Genomic DNA, 9243 nt, shown 5'->3' with positions numbered 1-9243 from the left:
CCTGTCCCCATCACAGGACACCGTTCCGGACAGCTAGAGGAACCTGTCCCCATCACAGGACACCGTTCCGGGCAGCTAGAGGAACCTGTCCCCATCACAGGACACCGTTCCGGACAGCTAGAGGAACCTGTCCCCATCACAGGACACCGTTCCGGGCAGCCAGAGGAATCTGTCCCCATCACAGGACACCGTTCCGGGCACCTAGAGGAACCTGTCCCCATCACAGGACACCGTTCCGGACAGCTAGAGGAACCTGTCCCCATCACAGGACACCGTTCCGGGCAGCTAGAGGAACCTGTCCCCATCACAGGACACCGTTCCGGGCAGCTAGAGGAACCTGTCCCCATCGCAGGACACCGTTCCGGACAGCTAGAGGAACCTGTCCCCATCACAGGACACCGTTCCGGACAGCTAGAGGAACCTGTCCCCATCGCAGGACACCGTTCCGGGCAGCTAGAGGAACCTGTCCCCATCTCAGGACACCGTTCCGGACAGCTAGAGGAACCTGTCCCCATCACAGGACACCGTTCCGGACAGCTAGAGGAACCTGCCCCCATCACAGGACACCGTTCCGGGCAGCTAGAGGAACCTGTCCCCATCGCAGGACACCGTTCCGGACAGCTAGAGGAACCTGTCCCCATCACAGGACACCGTTCCGGACAGCTAGTGAACATGCCCATGCTTTAATGCAGTTATGTGCTAATTAGTCAACATCTGAAATATGCACATGCTCTTTCTCTGTGTCCCCAAATGAACTGTCACCCTTAGAAAAAACCCCCCAGAAAAACACTAAGGCCCCTCATCTTCCCAGTGAACCAGCTTCCCCACGGCCCACTGCGCCATCATCCTCCAGACATCCCAGAATGCCAAGCAATCAGTCACCTCTGCGTGGAGCAGCTCACACAAAGAAAAGCGGGGGCCGGCCAGCCGTTCTGCTCTCCCCCTCCTTCCTCTCCTTTCTTTGTTAGCTTGACTAGCACTTTATTCGGGTTTGGTAACGGGCTGGTAACGATGCAGCACCAGCCATGATGGCGACCAGCTTCATACCAAGACCAGGCACGCCAAAGTGTAGGAGACTCAGGCTGATTTATAGAAGAAATATACACTTTATTTATGTTTAAGGTGGCTGCAAATTGACTGAAATGGAATATATTGTGGTTACTTACCTTTATTCCAAGTACTTAACATTAATTAACATCAAAGTAATTTCAAAGTGATAATCCTGTTGTGTTTTTGATCAAGTAATTTCCTGCCAGAAGTAAACAGCGATCAAAAGCCCAGAGATGAAAGATACACATTTCTGAAACATAAAGCTGTATGACAGTTGAGGTCTAGATTTCTCCAGTGCTGCTGAGTCAAGATCCAATACTCAAATACGACTGAACATATGCTGTAAGGCACTATATAGAGTGGACTTATACTGAGCTGTATTAATTCCTTATAGTAAGAATCTCTCTCTCTCTCTGGCATGTTGCTATTGAGTTTTGGCCCCCAGCACAGGATTGATCCACTTCAGCCTATCAGCGGGGGGTGCGGCCTCTGTGGGAGCACAGCGGGGCCCCAAATCAATAAGGTTAATAGATGTGGGGGTGACGCAGTCAGAGGTGAGGAGCCTGGCATTTTGGATGCCAATGAAGGGAATTCCTGATGAAGAGACGTCACCTCAACACCAGCGATAATGTCGCCCTGATTACCTGGAGCCACAATGTCAGTTAGCATGATAGTCAGACGCTACGAGCCCCATTAACTGGAATTATCTTTGCTGGGCTCAGCCCCTCCTCCATCCTGCTCAAATTGCGAACGTTCTCTGGTCCTCCTGATTTCCACGACCCTGATAGCTTCTCTACCGCCTTCCATGCCAGTGTGCTGTACGAATGGAGGAGTAGCTGTGACTGGTTCGTCTGTGCAGCCCATCCCCCGGTATTCCTCGCTTAAGCCATTAAATATGACGTAATTCAGCAATATAAAGGCTTACAAAGCCGTAACATGATTGCTGAGGCACAAAGCCTAACACGGGATAAGAAGGGAGATAACGGCTCAGAAAGTGTAATTACCAGCAGCGTCGAACTGGCTTATCGGCAACAACGCCGACCATGTGATATCACATGGCACATGCTCTATGTCACACAACTGCATCACGCCGTGTGTTCAACTCCATCCCTCCTAATTGGAGTCAATTACTGCACGTTGTAACACTGTCATTACCAATATATACCCTCCAAACAGGGGCCTTGTGTTTGTTATTTCCGGCCAAAGATGAAGGTCAGAGAAGAATATCAAACTGGATGCTTGCGGTCAGGAAATTGGACCCATCAGAAGTCTGTTGACCATTAAATAACCCGCTCAGATTAAATAATACGTTTTTGGTGACTGACGCAGATCTCGGCTTTATATCTGACTCACATCTATGGCTGGATGTCGATTTACTCGGGTGATGAAATGTTAATCTGGGTACTGGCTACTGGCCCTTAATCACATCTTGAAACATTGTCTTCAGACTGACGGGGCATTGAGGGATGATTAGCCAGCAGGTTGACTCAGTCCTGACCCGGTCCAGCTGTGAGGCTTGGGAATAATCTTTCTTTAGACGCCTGACTAGATCTGTTGATGCATGAGAACTTCCACCCTGGAACAAGATGGGGGGGGGGGGTTGGTAGTCTAGTGTCTGACACCACACCTTCCATTGTGTGGACACCTGCAATAGAAAAGGAGGGGCTGGGGCGTACACCAGCAGGGGTTGTGGTGGCACCCCCACCCCCCCTCAAAAAAAAAATGGTGAAAACAGCTTCAGACTCACAATTTCGTTCACACAGGAAATTGTTTCTCCAATCATAGACACCATGGGGGTCGGGGGCATAATATTCTTAAAACAGAAATAAATGAAGGATCTTAAAAATAGTCTTGCATTATTGTCTTGTTTTATTTTCGGAGCCGATGAGTCTCAGGATTAAAATGACATATCATTTACATATCATTTCCCGTTCACAGCACAAACTACATTTACTTTGAAATACAGGACATGGTGTATGATAGATTTCCAGGAATAGTGCTTGAAGTATTCAAAAATTGCGCATGTTAAAAAATATATTTATTGGATATGCAAACACTGACTATAAAATTTCAATATTTATTTCTTTGTTAATAATAATTTGATATCTTAAAAAACTTTTCAGTATTTTGCGTAATAAACACTCATATTACATCTAACTCAATTGGATGCAGTAACCATATATACTTCTGCCCATGTGAGACATTTTTAAGGGCCGCTCGCTGTGCACAGGGTTTTATAGCCCTGATGGCCTTCGCTATGGATGCGTTTCTGACACAGCGCCGCCAAAAGGACACCTGAAATCTTTTGAAGCTCCCGGTACTTATTGATCCCATGCATATTAGAGTAAAAAAAAATCAAAGCGGATCAAAAGCGGAGAGAAACGGTTGAAGGCCGACGGCACCAGACGGGACGCGGAGAGCAGGTGGTGGCATGCGGGACGCATGGAGGCAGGGGCGTCCCTCCAGCGGGCGACAGCGCCAGCCTTCTGCCCTCAACGTTGGAGATGGAAACGGCTCGAATTTACACACGTTAATGACACCTCATATCATAATATCACTTTACATGTATAGCCTACGTATGAACCGTGACCCCCTAAAAGGAGACACTATGCACTGGACGGTCTTATTCTTAAATGTTTTTTGTCTGTTTTTTTGAAGCGGGTACAAATTTGCATGAACATGGCAGGAAACGTACCAATTTAAATGCATTGATGCAGTAGCCTACAAACGTGGAGCTGGATATTTGTCATTTAATGTGGTTTATTTTCAACGTTATGTATCATACATGCAAAGCGGCCACCTAAATGTGCAGAGTAGCCTAATTGAAATAGTGCGCTGCCCGCTGGAGTCGCTTGAAAAGAGGAGCCTCTGCTCCATGGACTAGCGCCCCAGCCGCTAATCCCCGCCGCTTCCAAGTGACGCCCCCTCCCGCGGCGTACGCGGAGATCATCTGGGCTCACCGGGTCGAATGCTGTCACATCCCCCGGCTGTTGGATTACGTGCCGCGCCAACGTGCGCTGGCCCCCGTCCCCCTGGAAGCGCGTATGTGGGGGTCTCGTCCAACGAGCGTGTGCCTGATTTAACTCGTCCTCGGCGGCCAGCCCCGCCCCGGCGCTCGGCCTGTCAGCTCCGGGCGCTGTACACGCCGCTAGACGGGAAAAAGCGCTTTGTGACGGCCGTGAAGGGTCTCCTGCTTTCGGGTCATACAGAAGGGCTTTCACTAGCAGGGACCGCATTAAATTTGATATTTTTTAAATTTCTCTTTACATTGCATTGCGCCTGTCCCAGTGTTGAAGCCCATTCAATTCTCGAGTGCGCACTACTCTTAATAGTTTTACAGTATAATAGCAATCAATTCAATTCAAAACACACAACCCAGTAGTAATAAACGACTGTCGCCAAACCCATTCGTGCGCAATGAAATAAGTAAACAATTACTTTTAATATTAAGTTTTATTACATCTATTTTAAGAAACATGATGCAATTATTTTAGTTTTTTTGTTAAGTGCAAAGTGATTCTTGCCCGAGAGATGTGTGTGTGCGCGCATTTTTGGTTTATCTATCCCATACAGTTTACCAGGAGAACAGATGACGTGCAGAGGGAAAACGATGTACTATCAAAAAAGAGGCGTGACTGAGAAATCAGCATGTCGGAAAAGCAGAAAAGCAAATGACCAGTAGGCCTACTCATCATAAACACCGTTCAATTTAAACGCACACTGGGACTTTCCTCAAATGTCATGTTTGTTTCTATAAACTCTATAATTTGATTCGGTTTCATAAGATACTTATAAAACACATTTTAAATTATTTTTCATTGTCGATAAAATTTTGTTTTGGTTTACTGATCTGTTAGGCTGAAGGGGAGAATCGATGTGAAGGCACAGCGGTTTGTTGTTCGTGTTTTAGCCTATATTGACAAATAATCCCAAAAGTATAGGTACTTTCTCAGGGGGAAAGGGGCATTGTGAGGCATTAAATTTTAGCTACTAATAGTAACAGATCGAAAAGACAGGACGATCATCACAGCAAGATTTTCGATAAATGTCATGTTTTTCACCAAGAAACACCATAATTAAATTCAAGGACATAGTTCATCAATAGCGCCCCTGAAGGATTCTATGAAGTCCGCTTTATACACCTTTCTATAAAATAGATTCTGAATCTATTTTTACGAGGATACATTTCCCAGAATTGCTTGCTGATCATGTTTCTTTAACGATATTTATCTTGCTGTTAAATCTTGCGGATGAGGTTTCTGCTCACTCCGAGCGTACGCGGGTAACCGGGACCGCAGATAACAAGGTGCAATATGACGAGAGCGACCATCCGCGCATATTAACAAATTATTAGAATGATGAAGAGCTGATGGATCTTTCTTTTTTGCATCTTTACCGGCGTGTTTAATGATTTTAATAAAAGAGGTGGCGGTGCATCACTGAGCCGTCACTCGTGGGGAGATAACATGGTGACAGTCCGACCTTTGACACCGCGACACTGCGACCTTTGACACGGCGACACTGCGACCTTTGACACGGTGACAGCGGGACTGTTGGCGCGACCGTTAATTTGAGCAAATTCCCGACTGACTACTGACACCGTGTTTGCCTGTGGATACTGTAGGTACCCCTATAAAACAGTCAAGGACGTGAGAATTGAATTTTAAACACCACAGGCGGGTCTGAAACCCGGTGTCCTGTAAAGGTAGCCTCATTATATAAACATGTCGCATGTCATAAATCGTGTATCTCAGCACATGCCCTGAGAAATGCCCTTTTGATGAAAGATTATATTAAATCAAAGATCTTCAGATCTACACAGAACCCCCCCCCCCCTTAATTCTGATCCTGAAAAACCTGAAACGACTTTTTATGGATTTTTTTTTTTACTAAGGTAAAGCATTGTGGAGGTTGTTACTTATATTCTTTTTATTTTTATTACTAAAAAAAAAGTATAATTGTTAAAGATTTCCCATCATAAAAATATGAATTATTTAATTTTACTATTATTTGGTCCAGTGTGGACATGCAGGCAATTTTTCATTTCTTTCAAATGACCCGCTTCATTTGAAAGGTTAATTTATCATAATGATTCACTGGATAATTCTTATGATGAACTTATTACAAAATATTTTCCCTGCCTGGATGCCGGGGCAGTGCGGACGGAACCGCAAAGGGTGGGCAGGCTGAAATATTTCCAAAGCTTTTGTGTTCCTTGCCCCTGTCGTGTAATTAAAACCCAAACACAGGAAGCACTTTGAAAAGGCGCCAAAGATGCACGTTTATTGTGGCTGCTTGATAGAAATCTGCACAAGTGAGGTATCTAAATTGGTCTATTGAGGAAAAATGCCCCAAATGAGCTGTGAATGTTACCTTTCACCTCCATAAAAAGCGTGTGTTTTTGCAGACACTGGTGACAATACTGTGCAAAAGCACAATTGGCACATTTTGTGCGAGTGTGAAAAAGTTCTGTGTTCCGGGCCAATAGAATGAGCCGTGGCAGACCGGCGTGTATGAATGGGTCAGAGATCCCATTCAGTGGTCTGACATCGTTATTATCTGTTTGTCATGGATGGCCTTAATTAATATTCCAATCATACACCGAGGGAACATTTTAAGCAAAGTGATCTTCTGAGAGTCCCCCCCCCCCCCCCCCAGAATCACTTCTTATTGGTACGAGTTTATTCACTTGTAAATAACACTTAACTTTATAACGTCTGCTTGGCGCTCTCCCGCTTTCAGCCCCGACCATATAAATTCAAATGAATGTTCTAGAAATCTGCACAAGAATGAATATGTTCCTTCCAAAGCAGACACATTCACTTTATACTGTAATATTTCCCAAAAAGAAAAAAAAAAACAATTAGTAATCATATTTTTTTATGATTTGTTCTTTGTGTAAAAAGTTTTTACTGACAAATACTAACTTGCACTGAACCTTATCAACTAGACATCAATTTATGCTTTAACTGGTATATTTTAGCAAATATATTGACATTAAAATATAGATGTTACCAGCCAGTTGGACCAAAGTTTTTCCTCTAACGTTTAGGTTACTAAACAGCTCGGCCTTCTGCAGAAGGGAGGTCCTGTGTAATATTTTGCCACTTTGTTGGTTTTGGCCAAATTAAAAAAATAAAATAAGAACAGCAACAAAAAAAAAAAACCTGACTAAAAACAAACAGCAAAAATGATTGTATTTAACAACTGATGTAAAATCTTATTTTGCCAACCTGCGAAGTAACCCATAAATTTGAAAATTGCCTATTAACATAAACAGTGTTTGAGAAAAGCAGAACAAATAAACAATTTACTGCTGCACACATTGTTTTGCTTATTAATAAATAATCCTGATATCTCAGCTGCTGCTCTGCACATTACTGCCAATATTCCTTAACAGTGGGATGTTGCTAATCTCCTAATTCATTTTAAAAACAAAGTCCACACGCGCAGAGCCATTTCCATGCTGCATGCATATGACTTCAATATTTAATACAATAAAATTACAGGCTTTTAACTCTGACTATTCTTCCTGACAAGCGAATGCGAGCAATGAAAGTGACATTTGCAGTCTCTCACGTACTCTCCTGACAGTGGTGCTTCAGCAGGCCAAGTGTGTTGACTGAAACGATCATTTCCTCGTAATAAATCTGTCGTATGAAATTACCAGTACAAAAATTTTGCCTGAGGCTGTGGGCTATTGCTTTATTCTATTAGGCTGTTATTACAAGGGATCACGGAAACCTCCCCCTGCAACCCCCCCCAGAAAACATTTTCAATAATGTACAAGCGTGGCGAACCTAGGGCTCACCGCGTGTTACGCTAGGGCCGGGGGACTCCCACCGGGGCTGTGATTGGCTGTGACAGCAGAGGGGGCCTCTCTCGCGCAGGCCTGAGCGTGACCAGCAGGGGCAGCGTAACAGTGGATGGGCTAGAAAGCTATGTGGGCAGGAATGTTTGTTTCGTGAGCTAAAGCTGCTCATATATATATATATATATATATATATATATATATATATATATATATATATATATATATATATATATATATATTGATTTGTCACTGTAACCTAATTGGACGTTAAGGCATAGGTGGGAAATATCCCCATAATGAGAGCAAATAAATGACTTTGAATAATTCTTATGAAGTTACATGGCTGTGCCCATTATTTCACCTGCTTTTCATCTGTGTGTTTCTGCTCTAATCCCCTTTTCACAGGGTCTATCTTCATTCATGTCCAGGCAGCAGGTCACGCCACACGCGTGTGTTCTCCAGCACACTCACACACACACGCCCCCTGGCCCCCTCCCCCTCCCCCACCAGACAAAGTGTCCGTCTTGTGAATGTCAAACTGCAGTGATTTAATCTGATTATTTTCGGTTAATATGCACGTCTGCCAGTCCACTCTTGCTGGTGGGGTTGGCGTTGATGGATCGAGCTCGCCCCAGACATTCTCCCGACGTCTCATTTCACTGGATGTCGCCTCCAGTTCCCTCCTTCATTTTTTCACATTACGGTTGTGCGCAATCTGAGTCGATGCCCTGGATCTTTCCCAGGGATTAGGGCAGTGTGTCATCTTCCAGCAGAACAATAATCTGGGGGCTATTATGAATAGGGAATCAGGATGTAATTGTTCATCAAGTGAATTCGGACCCCTGATCAGATCCTTGCAGGTCCAGAGGAGGTGGATCGCTGGAGGTGAAAGTGGGCTTGAGATGGTCATGTTCAGCTGGCTTGAATCATGGGACTCGGGTTCCAGGACCGAGAGGCTGATGCAGGGTTTGGGCTCTGTGCTGAAGGCCTGAAGGTCCATGAAGGAACCTTTGGCATCTTTTTCAGGTCAGGGGTGTTGACCTAGACTATCTGCCTCTCTGTACGCTGTCACTAATTCCACTGACCTTTTTTGGGGGGAGCATTTATGAAGGAACCACAGATAAACCAGAATGATGTTTTTAGACCCTGAACCAGTCAGGAGATGCTTTTCCCAAACCTGGACTGCCTGGTGGCATATTTACAAGCCATGCCATCTATCTGTGGGACCACAATGACTCTCCTCCCTCACTTCAGGCCCCTATATGATCTTTCCTGCTCCAGTGGCCCAGGACCATCAGGCTTCCATTTTGTAGCCGACGGCTGGACCCCGGAATCCGAGGAACCTTCGAGTTTCATGGTGGTCCTCCGGAAAAGCCGGC

Source organism: Paramormyrops kingsleyae, chromosome 1, assembly GCF_048594095.1.
Source record: "Paramormyrops kingsleyae isolate MSU_618 chromosome 1, PKINGS_0.4, whole genome shotgun sequence".
NCBI classification, from domain to species: Eukaryota; Metazoa; Chordata; class Actinopteri; order Osteoglossiformes; family Mormyridae; genus Paramormyrops; species Paramormyrops kingsleyae.
Note: the sequence above shows the minus strand (reverse complement) of the source record.